Below are 16156 nucleotides of genomic sequence, written 5' to 3'. Positions count from 1 at the left end.
AAACGCCTCTCAAACAAGGAGACGCTTGGGGCATCAACCACCTCCCCAGGACACCTCTTCCAGCGTTTGACCACCACCTCGGCAAAGAAATGCTTCCTAATCCCTCTAAGGGGGATTTTGTGCTGGGAGTCTTCTTTAGTAACCTCCTTCCTTTACCTGCCTAAAAGGGGCTGTTCCTGAACAGCTCTATGCCCTTCTGGAACTTAAAAAGCCTGTCCTGAAACCGTCAGCCTCAGTCCCTTACCAGTGCCGTTCCCTCAGTTTAGCTTTCAGAGAGCCGGGCGTCTGAATTCATCCTTGACAAAAACCACAACAGCTAACTCATTTTCCTGCAGTCACCTGGCTCCTCTTCATCTGCAAAGAAGAAACCACAGCTCCAAGACTGAGCATCATAACTGTAAATTCCAACCTCTTCCACGACACCCTCATCCGCAGAAGCTCCATGGAGTTCCACTCACCTGCTCCACGCCGATCCCAGAACTGGAGGCTGCAGCAACAATTAATTATGGCACCTAAGAGACCAAGAAACACAAAATTACCACGGCGCTTATGAACCCTCACCGGTCCTGTACTCCTCTTTGATACATCCCGGCTCATCTCAAAAGTAACAAACTAGAACACACCAGACCTCATTGAAACCCAAACTGAAATAGAAAGCCAATATGAGGGAGAGCGATGAACCTGCCTCCCTTTCCTAGCCATGCCTCAGTCCCAAAGCTCACCCAACCAGGATGAGCACGTTGATGAAGTATTCTGTAAGCGGCTGGCTGAAGTCTTGCCATCGCCAGCCCTTGTTCTGGTTGCGGGCTTCAACCTACCGGATATCTGCTGGAAATAGAACACAGCAGAGAGCAGGCAAGGCTAGGAGGTTCCTTGAGTGGATGGAAGATAACTTCCTTACACAACCGGTAGGAGAGCCTACTAGGGGAGGCGCCTCGCTAGACCTACTTTTCACAAACAAAGAAGGACTAGTGGGAGATGTGGAGGTCGGAGGCCCTCTTGGTCTTGGCGATCATCAAACGGTCAAGTTTTCAATTCTTAGGGAGGTAAGGAAGGGGGTTAGCAAAACCTCCACCTTGGCCTTCCGGAGGGCGCACTTTAGCCTGTTCAGAACCCTGGTTGGGAGGGTCCCTTGGGAGATAACCCTGCGGGGCAAAGGGGTCCAGGAAGGCTGGACGCTCTTCGCAAAGGAAATCCGAAAGGCCCAGGAGCAGGCTGTCCCCATGAGGCGCAAAATTAAAGGGCGGGGAAAATGGCCGGCCTGGTTGAACAAAGAGCTTTTGACGGGACTTAGGGAAAAAAGGAAGGTTTACCACCTTTGGATGAAGGGACAGGCAACTCAGGAGGAGTACAGAGATCTTGTTAGGTTACACAGAGAAAAAATTAGGAAGGCAAAAGCCCAGCTGGAACTCAGCCTGGCCATTAATATAAGGGACAACAAAAAAAGCTTTTGTAAATACGTCAACAAAAAGAGAGTCAGGGAGAATCTCCATCCCTTCCTGGATGAGGGGGGAAACATTGCGACCAAGGACGAGGAGAAGGCTGAGATACTTAATGCCTTCTTTGCCTCTGTCTTCAATAATCGGACCAGCTATCCCCAGGGTGTTCAGCCTCCGGAGCTGGAAGCTAAGGATGGAGAGCAGAACAACCCCCCCATAGTCCAGGAGGAAGTACTTAAGGATTTGCTTATGCACCCGGACACGCGTAAGTCTATGGGGCCGGACGGAATTCACCCAAGGGTACTCAGGGAGCTGGCGGGAGAGCTCACCAAGCCTCTCTCCATTATCTATCAACAATCCTGGTCAACAGGAGAGGTACCAGACGACTGGAGGGTGGCCAGTGTGACGCCCATCTACAAGAAGGGCCGGAAGGAGGATCCGGGAAACTATAGGCCTGTCAGCCCGACCTCGGTACCGGGAAAGATCACGGAGAGGATCACCTTGAGTGAGCTCTCACGGCAAGTGCAGGGCAGCCAAGGGATCCGCGCCAGCCAGCATGGGTTTATGAAAGGGAGGTCCTGCTTAACCAACTCGATCTCTTTCTATGACCATGTGACCCGCCTGCTCGATGCGGGGAAGGCTGTGGACGTTGTCTACCCGGACTTTGGTAAGGCCTTTGACACCGTCCCCCACAGCGTTCTCCTGGAGAAGCTGGCGAATCATGGCATAGACAAGTGTACTCTTCACTGGGTGAAAAACTGCCTGGATGGCCGTGCCCAGGGAGTTGTAATTAATGGGGTGAAATCCAGTTGGCGGCCGGTCACCAGTGGTGTCCCTCAGGGCTCAGTTCTGGGGCCAGTCTTGTTTAATATCTTTATTGATGATCTAGATAAGGGGATTGAGTGCACCCTCAGCAAGTTTGCAGATGACACCAAACTAGGTGGGAGCGTTGATCTGCTGGAGGGTCGGAAGGCTCTACGGAGGGATCTGGACAGGTTGGCTCCATGGGCCAAGGCCAATGGGATGAGGTTTAATAAGGCCAAGTGCCACGTCCTGCATTTTGGTCACAACAACCCCAGGCAACGCTACAGGCTTGGGGAAGAGTGGCTGGAAAGCTGCCCAGCAGAAAAGGACCTGGGGGTGTTGGTGGACAGCCGGCTTCACGTGAGCCAGCCGTGTGCCCAGGTGGCCAAGAAGGCCAACGGCATCCCGGCCTGTATCAGGAATAGCTGGGCCAGCAGGAGTAGGGAAGTGATGGTGCCTCTGTACTCGGCACCGGTGAGGCCTCACCTTGAGCGCTGTGTCCAGTTCTGGGCCCCTCACTACAGGAAGGACACTGAGCTGCTGGACCGTGTCCAGAGGAGAGCCACCAAGCTGGTGGGGGGTCTAGAGAACAACTCATACGAGGAGAGGCTGAGGGAACTGGGCATGTTTAGTTTGGAGAAGAGGAGGCTGAGGGGAGACCTCATTGCCCTCTACAACTCCCTGAAAGGAGGGTGTAGAGAGGTGGGCGTTGGCCTCTTCTCCCAAGGGAATAAAGACAGGACCAGAGGAAATGGTCTGAAGTTGTGGCAGGGGAGGTTTAGATTAGATATTAGGAAGCACTGCTTTACCGAGAGAGCGGTCAGGCACTGGAACAGCCTGCCCAGGGAGGTGGTGGAGTCGCCATCCCTGGAGATATTTAAGAAACGTTTAGACGTGGCTCTCCAGGGCATGCTCTAGTGCCCGAGATTGTTGGTTTGCGTCTGTTTGTGGGCGGGTGTGCTGTGTGGTTGGTTGTGGGTGTGGCTACCTTTTTTTTTTCTTTGTGTGGTTGGACTCGATGATCTCCAAGGTCCCATGCAACCACGAAGATTCTGCGATTCTGTGATTCTGTAATGTTGGGTCATCAGGGAGGGGAGCCACAGGACAGGGGGGGAAGGGTTTGGAGAGCACCTTGGAGGAGAAAGACCTAGGAGGCCTGGTGGACAATAGGATGACCATGAGCCGACAATGTGCCCTTGTGGCCAAGAAGGCCAATGGCATCCTGGGATGCATCAGGAAGAGTGTGACCAGCAGGTGGAGGGAGGTCATCCTCCCCCCTCTACTCTGCCCTGGGGAGGCCCCACCTGGAGCACTGCATCCAGTTCTGGGCTCCCCAGTTCAAGAAGGACAGGGAACTGCTGGAGAGGGTACAGCAGAGGGCTACAAAGATGATGAGGGGACTGGAGCTTCTCCCTTATGAGGAAAGGCTGAGGGACTTGGGTCTTTTTAGTCTAGAGAAGAGAAGACCGAGGGGGGATTTGATCAATGCTGATAAATACTTAAAGGGTGGGTGTCAAGAGGACGGGGCTGCTCTTTTATCAGTGGTGCCCAGTGACAGGACAAGAGGGAACGAGCAGAAACTTGAACATGGGAAGTTCCACCTAAACATGAGGAGGAACTTCTTTCCTGTGAGGGTGGCAGAGCCTTGGAACAGGCTGCCCAGGGGGGTGGCAGACTCTCCTTCTCTGGAGACATTCAAAACCCGCCTGGACAAGTTCCTGTGCAACCTCCTCTAGGTGGGCCTGCTGTGTGTGGGGAGGGGCGTTGGACTAGATGATCTGCAGAGGCCCCTTCCATCCCAATGTGATTCTGTGATTGTGTGATTCTGTGACACTGACAGAAAGGAGATTGAGAGGAGATCAGGGGAAGAAATTCTTTGCTGTGAGGGTGGTGAGACTCTGGCCAACGGTGCCCAGAGAAGCTGTGGCTGCCCCAACCCTGGAGGCGTTCAAGGCCAGGTTGGACGGGGCTTGAAAAACCTGGTCCGGTGGGACGGGTCCCTGCCCAGGGCACAGGGTGGGACAAGGTGAGCTCACAGGTCCCTTCCAATCCAAACCAGTCTAGGATTCGGGGACATGCCTTCCAGCCCTGTCACCAGCTTGGCTGCCCTCCTCTGGAGGCATTCGAGGACCTTCCCATCCTTCTCCAACGGTGGGGCCCAGCCCTGCACCCAGGGCTCCAGGTGAGGCCGCACCAGCGCCGAGCACAGCGGGACAATCCCCGCTCTTGGCCTCCTGCTTCAACTGGGTTTGATGCCCCCCAGGATGGGGGTTGCCCTCTTGGTGCCAGGGGACACCGACGGCTCCTCCTCAGCTGCTGCCCCCAGCACCCCCGGCCGGACCCCTTTCTGCAGGGCTGCTCTCCAGCCACCCCTCTCCCCAGTTACACTCCTGCCCAGAGTTCCTCCCTCCCAGGGCAGAATCCTGCACTTTTACTGCTTCAACTTCACGCCACTGCTGATTGCCCAGTGCTCCAATCTACCTAGAGCCTTCTGCAAGGCCTCTTGGCCCTCAAGAGGGTCAACAGCACCTCCCGCTTTGGCATCATCAGCTCGTTAAGGGGGCATTCAGCCCCCAAAATCCAGGGGAGCAACTCTTCCCACCAGTTTTCTCATTCCACTGATGATGTTAAACTCAACCATTTTGTGATCACTGTGGCCAAGACCATCCCATCTCCCACCAGGCCTCCAGCAGGAGATGGGGAGGCTATGGGCGGAGGGGGCGGGGCACAGGGAGCCCCCACATTCCATCCCTGGTGACCAAAGAGTCCTTAGCAGCGCAGAGACCGAGAGGACCGACGATGGCGCTGCCACCACTCTGGCTCCCACCGAACGGCCCCCGGGCCCCCGCGGCGACCCAGACGCTTCAGACTTTTGTGCTCCCACAAACCTTCTACCCCCGAGGTAGGGACCGACCCCGACCCGCAGCCCGGGGACACTCTCGGGGAACAGAGCACGGGAGGTCACCACGGCCATGGCTCCTGTCTCTCTTCCAGGCTCAGCCACCCTGGTTCGACTGCCCAGCCACGAGCAGCCCTTCCCCGCAGCCTGGCCACCCACCGTGGGGGTGGCCCCATGGGCCCCACGGGCCACACCACCAGGTATGGACCCCCTGTCCCCTCTGCCACCTTCAGCCCCCGAGGACCCTGGTCACCTTCACCATCCCACCTCCCCTGTTCCCCCCCAGCAGTTTTGGTACTGGGTGTGGAGGGTTCAACAAGCCCGGCTGAGCATCCCTGCCCTCACCTGCCCAGGAAATCCAATTTCCAGGGAATTTCCCAAACTGGGGGGGCCATCTCTCCTGTTTCCTCCCGCAAAGCACGTCCCCTCCCCAGTTTCCAGCCCCAGCCCCTCCGGCACAGCAGCTCACTCCGGGGAGCGACCGGCCACCAGCTCCCCAGGGGCCTGGCTCACACCCGGGATGGGGGCCACGGGGGACAGCTCGGCGGGTGCCCTGGAGGCTGCCCACGGCCCACCACGCCTCCCTTTCCCCCCTCCCAGGGCTGCAGAGGGCCCCCTGCGGTTGCTGCTTCCATCCCCGCTTCTTCCACCTGGAGTGGACCCTCACCAACCAGCCTCCGCCGGCCACCCCCACGCTCGGCCACCCCACCGCTGCTCCCCCGGGCCCTGCCCTGTGGGGCCTCGCGGGCTGTGAGACCCTCCCGGCCTGGGCAGCCCCCGGCAGCCTCCAGGGACAGCCCACACAGCCCCCGCTGACACAGCTCCCAGCCTACGGCCACCAGGGCAGAGCGGTGCCCGCAGCCCCCCCGCTGCTGCTGACCTCCAGCCCCGGCCTCCAGCACGTCAAGGGACCCCCTGCACGGACCAACATCTCCAGCACGGCCAGCCCTGCGCGGGCACCCCCACGCAGCCACGTACCCCCACGCAGCCACGTGCCCCCCAGACCCTCTGCTGCCCCCGACAAACCAGCTCCTGGGGACCCGGACAGCACCGTCAAAGTCACCGAGGAGATGCTCCTCCAAGAGGCCCTCAGGCTCTTTGGTTCCTCCACAGACACGGTGGGGGCCGGCCAGGACAGCACCAGCACTAACAGCTCCAGCACGGCCACCCCCGAGGAGGCTCGCCCGCACAGCAACCTCCCCCCATACAGCGACAGCTCCTGGGACAGCCTCCCATCCCGGGACAGCCAGGGCCCCACCAGCTCTGCTGCTCTCCGCCAGAAGCAGGCCTTTGGGGGGCTGGCAGTGCCCCAGGAGGTGCCTCTGGAGGAGGCCCTGAGCCTCTTCGACTGCTGCTGGGAGGTGGCAGGGGTCAGCCAGGACAGTCTTGGGAGCAGTCCCAGGCCTGGGGATCCTGGTGACACTGGCAGAGAGGAAAGAGCAGCGGTCCCAGCACCCACCACGCTGCCAAACTCCATCCCTGGCCCTGAGAACATCGATGAACGGTCTTCAGAGACCACCAGCTCCAGCATGGCCACCTCTTTGGAGACACCCTCGGACAGCAACATCCTGCTGTACAGTGACATCTCCTCAGACGGTGACTTTACCTGGGACAGCGGCATCTCCCTGGGCTGCAGCGTCCCCACCAGCCCCGCCACTGTCCCCACCAGCCCCTCTGTTGTCCCCCACAGCCAAGCCCTCGGGGACCTCACAGTGGCCCAGAAGGTTCCTCTGGAGGTGTCCATGAGGCTCTTCCACTGCTCCGGGGAGGTGGCAGGGGTCAGCCAGGACAGTCCTGCCAGCAGCCCAAGGCCTGGGGACCTTGGGGACACTGGCACAGGTGTCCCCCCCTGCGACTTCCCCTCCCTCGAGCTGCCCAGGTTGCTGCTGAGCCCCAGCTACAGCCTGGAGGAGACCACGGAGGCCGTGCGCTTCCAGGAGGAACTCATCGCCGGGACAAAGTCCCAGGAGCCCTGGGGGGATGTGGGGATGGAGCTGCCACCAGAGTCCCAGGAGCTTTGGGGGGACATGGGGTTGGAGCCCTCACCAGAGTCCCAGGAGCCCTGGTGGTACGTGGCCATGGATCCATCGCCAGTGTCCCAGGAGCCCTGGGATGACACGGGGACAGAGCTGTCACCGGAGTCTCAGGAACCCTGGGGGGACTTGGGGATGGAGCTGCCACCAGAGTCCCAGGAGCACTGGGGGGACGGGGGGATGGAGCTGACCCCGGCCATGCCCAAACTGGGGGAGAGGCGGGGGACGAAGCGGGGGAGCAGCCCCCCGTTGACATCACCCAGCAAACGCAGGGCTCTTGCAAGAGGGCTGGGGGCAGAGGGTGGGCCGAGTCCCACCGCAAGGAAGAGACGGAGGTGATGGGGGGGGGCGGGATTTGTGTGTATTTGAGGGAGGGCTTGTATTTGGGGAGGGGCTGTGTGTACTTGGGGAGTGGGGGCATCATATTTAGAGGAGGGGGGCATGGTATTTAGGGGAGGGGGGTGTGCAGTTGTGGAGAGGGCTGTATTTGGGGGGGGTACTTGGGGAGAGGGCTGTATTTGAGGGAGGGGGGTGTGTTTGAGGGAGGGAGGGGGGTTGAGAGTAGCTTCAATAGGACCTTTTCTCTTGTGTTAAAAAGTTGTCTCAATTAAAAGTTGTTTCTCCAGAACCGCTCCGTGCCTGTTTAGGGGCGGAGGCGGGGGCGGGGAGGGAGGGAGCGCAGGGGGCACCGGGAATCAGAACCCCCCCAGGTGCCACAGCCCCCGTGAGCCCCCAGTCGGAGCCCACGAGCCCCAAAGGGCAACGAGCTGCCCCCAGGGACGAGCCACCACCAGCGGGGTGCCAGTGGCCGGGGGGGGACTCCCCTGTCCCCTTCCCCAGGGGCAGCCAGGACAGAGGGGTCCCTGCAGGAACCACCGACACGGCCCCACGCAGAAAGCAGCACGCAGCCCCCGGGACAAGGACAGCCCTTGGGGACCGAGATGGGGGGGACACACACACCCCACAACGCGGGCTGCAAGGCCTTGCTCTGGAACCCGGCCAGCGCTCCCTCCTGCGGGGACAGGGCTCGGGACACAGTCCCCCAAAGCCTGGGGACAATCACACCCGTCCTCGGCTCACACCGCGCTCGGCTCCAGAGCCCGGCTTCGCCTCCCGACTGCAGGAAAATCACCACAAATCACCCAAGAAGGGCATTCTTAAGGGCTTTGTCCAAACGCCTCTCAAACAAGGAGACGCTTGGGGCATCAACCACCTCCCCAGGACACCTCTTCCAGCGTTTGACCACCACCTCGGCAAAGAAATGCTTCCTAATCCCTCTAAGGGGGATTTTGTGCTGGGAGTCTTCTTTAGTAACCTCCTTCCTTTACCTGCCTAAAAGGGGCTGTTCCTGAACAGCTCTATGCCCTTCTTGAACTTAAAAAGCCTGTCCTGAAACCGTCAGCCTCAGTCCCTTACCAGTGCCGTTCCCTCAGTTTAGCTTTCAGAGAGCCGGGCGTCTGAATTCATCCTTGACAAAAACCACAACAGCTAACTCATTTTCCTGCAGTCACCTGGCTCCTCTTCATCTGCAAAGAAGAAACCACAGCTCCAAGACTGAGCATCATAACTGTAAATTCCAACCTCTTCCACGACACCCTCATCCGCAGAAGCTCCATGGAGTTCCACTCACCTGCTCCACGCCAATCCCAGAACTGGAGGCTGCAGCAACAATTAATTATGGCACCTAAGAGACCAAGAAACACAAAATTACCACGGCGCTTATGAACCCTCACCGGTCCTGTACTCCTCTTTGATACATCCCGGCTCATCTCAAAAGTAACAAACTAGAACACACCAGACCTCATTGAAACCCAAACTGAAATAGAAAGCCAATATGAGGGAGAGCGATGAACCTGCCTCCCTTTCCTAGCCATGCCTCAGTCCCAAAGCTCACCCAACCAGGATGAGCACGTTGATGAAGTATTCTGTAAGCGGCTGGCTGAAGTCTTGCCATCGCCAGCCCTTGTTCTGGTTGGGGGCTTCAACCTACCGGATATCTGCTGGAAATAGAACACAGCAGAGAGCAGGCAAGGCTAGGAGGTTCCTTGAGTGGATGGAAGATAACTTCCTTACACAACCGGTAGGAGAGCCTACTAGGGGAGGCGCCTCGCTACACCTACTTTTCACAAACAAAGAAGGACTAGTGGGAGATGTGGAGGTCGGAGGCCCTCTTGGTCTTGGCGATCATCAAACGGTCAAGTTTTCAATTCTTAGGGAGGTAAGGAAGGGGGTTAGCAAAACCTCCACCTTGGCCTTCCGGAGGGCGCACTTTAGCCTGTTCAGAACCCTGGTTGGGAGGGTCCCTTGGGAGATAACCCTGCGGGGCAAAGGGGTCCAGGAAGGCTGGACGCTCTTCGCAAAGGAAATCCGAAAGGCCCAGGAGCAGGCTGTCCCCATGAGGCGCAAAATTAAAGGGCGGGGAAAATGGCCGGCCTGGTTGAACAAAGAGCTTTTGACGGGACTTAGGGAAAAAAGGAAGGTTTACCACCTTTGGATGAAGGGACAGGCAACTCAGGAGGAGTACAGAGATCTTGTTAGGTTACACAGAGAAAAAATTAGGAAGGCAAAAGCCCAGCTGGAACTCAGCCTGGCCATTAATATAAGGGACAACAAAAAAAGCTTTTGTAAATACGTCAACAAAAAGAGAGTCAGGGAGAATCTCCATCCCTTCCTGGATGAGGGGGGAAACATTGCGACCAAGGACGAGGAGAAGGCTGAGATACTTAATGCCTTCTTTGCCTCTGTCTTCAATAGTCGGACCAGCTATCCCCAGGGTGTTCAGCCTCCGGAGCTGGAAGCTAAGGATGGAGAGCAGAACAACCCCCCCATAGTCCAGGAGGAAGTACTTAAGGATTTGCTTATGCACCCGGACACGCGTAAGTCTATGGGGCCGGACGGAATTCACCCAAGGGTACTCAGGGAGCTGGCGGGAGAGCTCACCAAGCCTCTCTCCATTATCTATCAACAATCCTGGTCAACAGGAGAGGTACCAGACAACTGGAGGGTGGCCAGTGTGACGCCCATCTACAAGAAGGGCCGGAAGGAGGATCCGGGAAACTATAGGCCTGTCAGCCCGACCTCGGTACCGGGAAAGATCACGGAGAGGATCACCTTGAGTGAGCTCTCACGGCAAGTGCAGGGCAGCCAAGGGATCCGCGCCAGCCAGCATGGGTTTATGAAAGGGAGGTCCTGCTTAACCAACTCGATCTCTTTCTATGACCATGTGACCCGCCTGCTCGATGCGGGGAAGGCTGTGGACGTTGTCTACCCGGACTTTGGTAAGGCCTTTGACACCGTCCCCCACAGCGTTCTCCTGGAGAAGCTGGCGAATCATGGCATAGACAAGTGTACTCTTCACTGGGTGAAAAACTGCCTGGATGGCCGTGCCCAGGGAGTTGTAATTAATGGGGTGAAATCCAGTTGGCGGCCGGTCACCAGTGGTGTCCCTCAGGGCTCAGTTCTGGGGCCAGTCTTGTTTAATATCTTTATTGATGATCTAGATAAGGGGATTGAGTGCACCCTCAGCAAGTTTGCAGATGACACCAAACTAGGTGGGAGCGTTGATCTGCTGGAGGGTCGGAAGGCTCTACGGAGGGATCTGGACAGGTTGGCTCCATGGGCCAAGGCCAATGGGATGAGGTTTAATAAGGCCAAGTGCCACGTCCTGCATTTTGGTCACAACAACCCCAGGCAACGCTACAGGCTTGGGGAAGAGTGGCTGGAAAGCTGCCCAGCAGAAAAGGACCTGGGGGTGTTGGTGGACAGCCGGCTTCACGTGAGCCAGCCGTGTGCCCAGGTGGCCAAGAAGGCCAACGGCATCCCGGCCTGTATCAGGAATAGCTGGGCCAGCAGGAGTAGGGAAGTGATGGTGCCTCTGTACTCGGCACCGGTGAGGCCTCACCTTGAGCGCTGTGTCCAGTTCTGGGCCCCTCACTACAGGAAGGACACTGAGCTGCTGGACCGTGTCCAGAGGAGAGCCACCAAGCTGGTGGGGGGTCTAGAGAACAACTCATACGAGGAGAGGCTGAGGGAACTGGGCATGTTTAGTTTGGAGAAGAGGAGGCTGAGGGGAGACCTCATTGCCCTCTACAACTCCCTGAAAGGAGGGTGTAGAGAGGTGGGCGTTGGCCTCTTCTCCCAAGGGAATAAAGACAGGACCAGAGGAAATGGTCTGAAGTTGTGGCAGGGGAGGTTTAGATTAGATATTAGGAAGCACTGCTTTACCGAGAGAGCGGTCAGGCACTGGAACAGCCTGCCCAGGGAGGTGGTGGAGTCGCCATCCCTGGAGATATTTAAGAAACGTTTAGACGTGGCTCTCCAGGGCATGCTCTAGTGCCCGAGATTGTTGGTTTGCGTCTGTTTGTGGGCGGGTGTGCTGTGTGGTTGGTTGTGGGTGTGGCTACCTTTTTTTTTTCTTTGTGTGGTTGGACTCGATGATCTCCAAGGTCCCATGCAACCACGAAGATTCTGCGATTCTGTGATTCTGTAATGTTGGGTCATCAGGGAGGGGAGCCACAGGACAGGGGGGGAAGGGTTTGGAGAGCACCTTGGAGGAGAAAGACCTAGGAGGCCTGGTGGACAATAGGATGACCATGAGCCGACAATGTGCCCTTGTGGCCAAGAAGGCCAATGGCATCCTGGGATGCATCAGGAAGAGTGTGACCAGCAGGTGGAGGGAGGTCATCCTCCCCCCTCTACTCTGCCCTGGGGAGGCCCCACCTGGAGCACTGCATCCAGTTCTGGGCTCCCCAGTTCAAGAAGGACAGGGAACTGCTGGAGAGGGTACAGCAGAGGGCTACAAAGATGATGAGGGGACTGGAGCTTCTCCCTTATGAGGAAAGGCTGAGGGACTTGGGTCTTTTTAGTCTAGAGAAGAGAAGACCGAGGGGGGATTTGATCAATGCTGATAAATACTTAAAGGGTGGGTGTCAAGAGGACGGGGCTGCTCTTTTATCAGTGGTGCCCAGTGACAGGACAAGAGGGAACGAGCAGAAACTTGAACATGGGAAGTTCCACCTAAACATGAGGAGGAACTTCTTTCCTGTGAGGGTGGCAGAGCCTTGGAACAGGCTGCCCAGGGGGGTGGCAGACTCTCCTTCTCTGGAGACATTCAAAACCCGCCTGGACAAGTTCCTGTGCAACCTCCTCTAGGTGGGCCTGCTGTGTGTGGGGAGGGGCGTTGGACTAGATGATCTGCAGAGGCCCCTTCCATCCCAATGTGATTCTGTGATTGTGTGATTCTGTGACACTGACAGAAAGGAGATTGAGAGGAGATCAGGGGAAGAAATTCTTTGCTGTGAGGGTGGTGAGACTCTGGCCAACGGTGCCCAGAGAAGCTGTGGCTGCCCCAACCCTGGAGGCGTTCAAGGCCAGGTTGGACGGGGCTTGAAAAACCTGGTCCGGTGGGACGGGTCCCTGCCCAGGGCACAGGGTGGGACAAGGTGAGCTCACAGGTCCCTTCCAATCCAAACCAGTCTAGGATTCGGGGACATGCCTTCCAGCCCTGTCACCAGCTTGGCTGCCCTCCTCTGGAGGCATTCGAGGACCTTCCCATCCTTCTCCAACGGTGGGGCCCAGCCCTGCACCCAGGGCTCCAGGTGAGGCCGCACCAGCGCCGAGCACAGCGGGACAATCCCCGCTCTTGGCCTCCTGCTTCAACCGGGTTTGATGCCCCCCAGGATGGGGGTTGCCCTCTTGGTGCCAGGGGACACCGACGGCTCCTCCTCAGCTGCTGCCCCCAGCACCCCCGGCCAGACCCCTTTCTGCAGGGCTGCTCTCCAGCCACCCCTCTCCCCAGTTACACTCCTGCCCAGAGTTCCTCCCTCCCAGGGCAGAATCCTGCACTTTTACTGCTTCAACTTCACGCCACTGCTGATTGCCCAGTGCTCCAATCTACCTAGAGCCTTCTGCAAGGCCTCTTGGCCCTCAAGAGGGTCAACAGCACCTCCCGCTTTGGCATCATCAGCTCGTTAAGGGGGCATTCAGCCCCCAAAATCCAGGGGAGCAACTCTTCCCACCAGTTTTCTCATTCCACTGATGATGTTAAACTCAACCATTTTGTGATCACTGTGGCCAAGACCATCCCATCTCCCACCAGGCCTCCAGCAGGAGATGGGGAGGCTATGGGCGGAGGGGGCGGGGCACAGGGAGCCCCCACATTCCATCCCTGGTGACTAAAGAGTCCTTAGCAGCGCAGAGACCGAGAGGACCGACGATGGCGCTGCCACCACTCTGGCTCCCACCAAACGGCCCCCGGGCCCCCGCGGCGACCCAGACGCTTCAGACTTTTGTGCTCCCACAAACCTTCTACCCCCGAGGTAGGGACCGACCCCGACCCGCAGCCCGGGGACACTCTCGGGGAACAGAGCACGGGAGGTCACCACGGCCATGGCTCCTGTCTCTCTTCCAGGCTCAGCCACCCTGGTTCGACTGCCCGGCCACGAGCAGCCCTTCCCCGCAGCCTGGCCACCCACCGTGGGGGTGGCCCCATGGGCCCCACGGGCCACACCACCAGGTATGGACCCCCTGTCCCCTCTGCCACCTTCAGCCCCCGAGGACCCTGGTCACCTTCACCATCCCACCTCCCCTGTTCCCCCCCAGCAGTTTTGGTACTGGGTGTGGAGGGTTCAACAAGCCCGGCTGAGCATCCCTGCCCTCACCTGCCCAGGAAATCCAATTTCCAGGGAATTTCCCAAACTGGGGGGGCCATCTCTCCTGTTTCCTCCCGCAAAGCACGTCCCCTCCCCAGTTTCCAGCCCCAGCCCCTCCGGCACAGCAGCTCACTCCGGGGAGCGACCGGCCACCAGCTCCCCAGGGGCCTGGCTCACACCCGGGATGGGGGCCACGGGGGACAGCTCGGCGGGTGCCCTGGAGGCTGCCCACGGCCCACCACGCCTCCCTTTCCCCCCTCCCAGGGCTGCAGAGGGCCCCCTGCGGTTGCTGCTTCCATCCCCGCTTCTTCCACCTGGAGTGGACCCTCACCAACCAGCCTCCGCCGGCCACCCCCACGCTCGGCCACCCCACCGCTGCTCCCCCGGGCCCTGCCCTGTGGGGCCTCGCGGGCTGTGAGACCCTCCCGGCCTGGGCAGCCCCCGGCAGCCTCCAGGGACAGCCCACACAGCCCCCGCTGACACAGCTCCCAGCCTACGGCCACCAGGGCAGAGCGGTGCCCGCAGCCCCCCCGCTGCTGCTGACCTCCAGCCCCGGCCTCCAGCACGTCAAGGGACCCCCTGCACGGACCAACATCTCCAGCACGGCCAGCCCTGCGCGGGCACCCCCACGCAGCCACGTACCCCCACGCAGCCACGTGCCCCCCAGACCCTCTGCTGCCCCCGACAAACCAGCTCCTGGGGACCCGGACAGCACCGTCAAAGTCACCGAGGAGATGCTCCTCCAAGAGGCCCTCAGGCTCTTTGGTTCCTCCACAGACACGGTGGGGGCCGGCCAGGACAGCACCAGCACTAACAGCTCCAGCACGGCCACCCCCGAGGAGGCTCGCCCGCACAGCAACCTCCCCCCATACAGCGACAGCTCCTGGGACAGCCTCCCATCCCGGGACAGCCAGGGCCCCACCAGCTCTGCTGCTCTCCGCCAGAAGCAGGCCTTTGGGGGGCTGGCAGTGCCCCAGGAGGTGCCTCTGGAGGAGGCCCTGAGCCTCTTCGACTGCTGCTGGGAGGTGGCAGGGGTCAGCCAGGACAGTCTTGGGAGCAGTCCCAGGCCTGGGGATCCTGGTGACACTGGCAGAGAGGAAAGAGCAGCGGTCCCAGCACCCACCACGCTGCCAAACTCCATCCCTGGCCCTGAGAACATCGATGAACGGTCTTCAGAGACCACCAGCTCCAGCATGGCCACCTCTTTGGAGACACCCTCGGACAGCAACATCCTGCTGTACAGTGACATCTCCTCAGACGGTGACTTTACCTGGGACAGCGGCATCTCCCTGGGCTGCAGCGTCCCCACCAGCCCCGCCACTGTCCCCACCAGCCCCTCTGTTGTCCCCCACAGCCAAGCCCTCGGGGACCTCACAGTGGCCCAGAAGGTTCCTCTGGAGGTGTCCATGAGGCTCTTCCACTGCTCCGGGGAGGTGGCAGGGGTCAGCCAGGACAGTCCTGCCAGCAGCCCAAGGCCTGGGGACCTTGGGGACACTGGCACAGGTGTCCCCCCCTGCGACTTCCCCTCCCTCGAGCTGCCCAGGTTGCTGCTGAGCCCCAGCTACAGCCTGGAGGAGACCACGGAGGCCGTGCGCTTCCAGGAGGAACTCATCGCCGGGACAAAGTCCCAGGAGCCCTGGGGGGATGTGGGGATGGAGCTGCCACCAGAGTCCCAGGAGCTTTGGGGGGACATGGGGTTGGAGCCCTCACCAGAGTCCCAGGAGCCCTGGTGGTACGTGGCCATGGATCCATCGCCAGTGTCCCAGGAGCCCTGGGATGACACGGGGACAGAGCTGTCACCGGAGTCTCAGGAACCCTGGGGGGACTTGGGGATGGAGCTGCCACCAGAGTCCCAGGAGCACTGGGGGGACGGGGGGATGGAGCTGACCCCGGCCATGCCCAAACTGGGGGAGAGGCGGGGGACGAAGCGGGGGAGCAGCCCCCCGTTGACATCACCCAGCAAACGCAGGGCTCTTGCAAGAGGGCTGGGGGCAGAGGGTGGGCCGAGTCCCACCGCAAGGAAGAGACGGAGGTGATGGGGGGGGGCGGGATTTGTGTGTATTTGAGGGAGGGCTTGTATTTGGGGAGGGGCTGTGTGTACTTGGGGAGTGGGGGCATCATATTTAGAGGAGGGGGGCATGGTATTTAGGGGAGGGGGGTGTGCAGTTGTGGAGAGGGCTGTATTTGGGGGGGGTACTTGGGGAGAGGGCTGTATTTGAGGGAGGGGGGTGTGTTTGAAGGAGGGAGGGGGGTTGAGAGTAGCTTCAATAGGACCTTTTCTCTTGTGTTAAAAAGTTGTCTCAATTAAAAGTTGTTTCTCCAGAACCGCTC

Source organism: Numenius arquata, chromosome 13, assembly GCF_964106895.1.
Source record: "Numenius arquata chromosome 13, bNumArq3.hap1.1, whole genome shotgun sequence".
In the NCBI taxonomy this organism is placed as follows: domain Eukaryota; kingdom Metazoa; phylum Chordata; class Aves; order Charadriiformes; family Scolopacidae; genus Numenius; species Numenius arquata.
The sequence above is the reverse complement of the archived record's forward strand: the minus strand, read 5'-3'. Positions refer to the sequence as shown.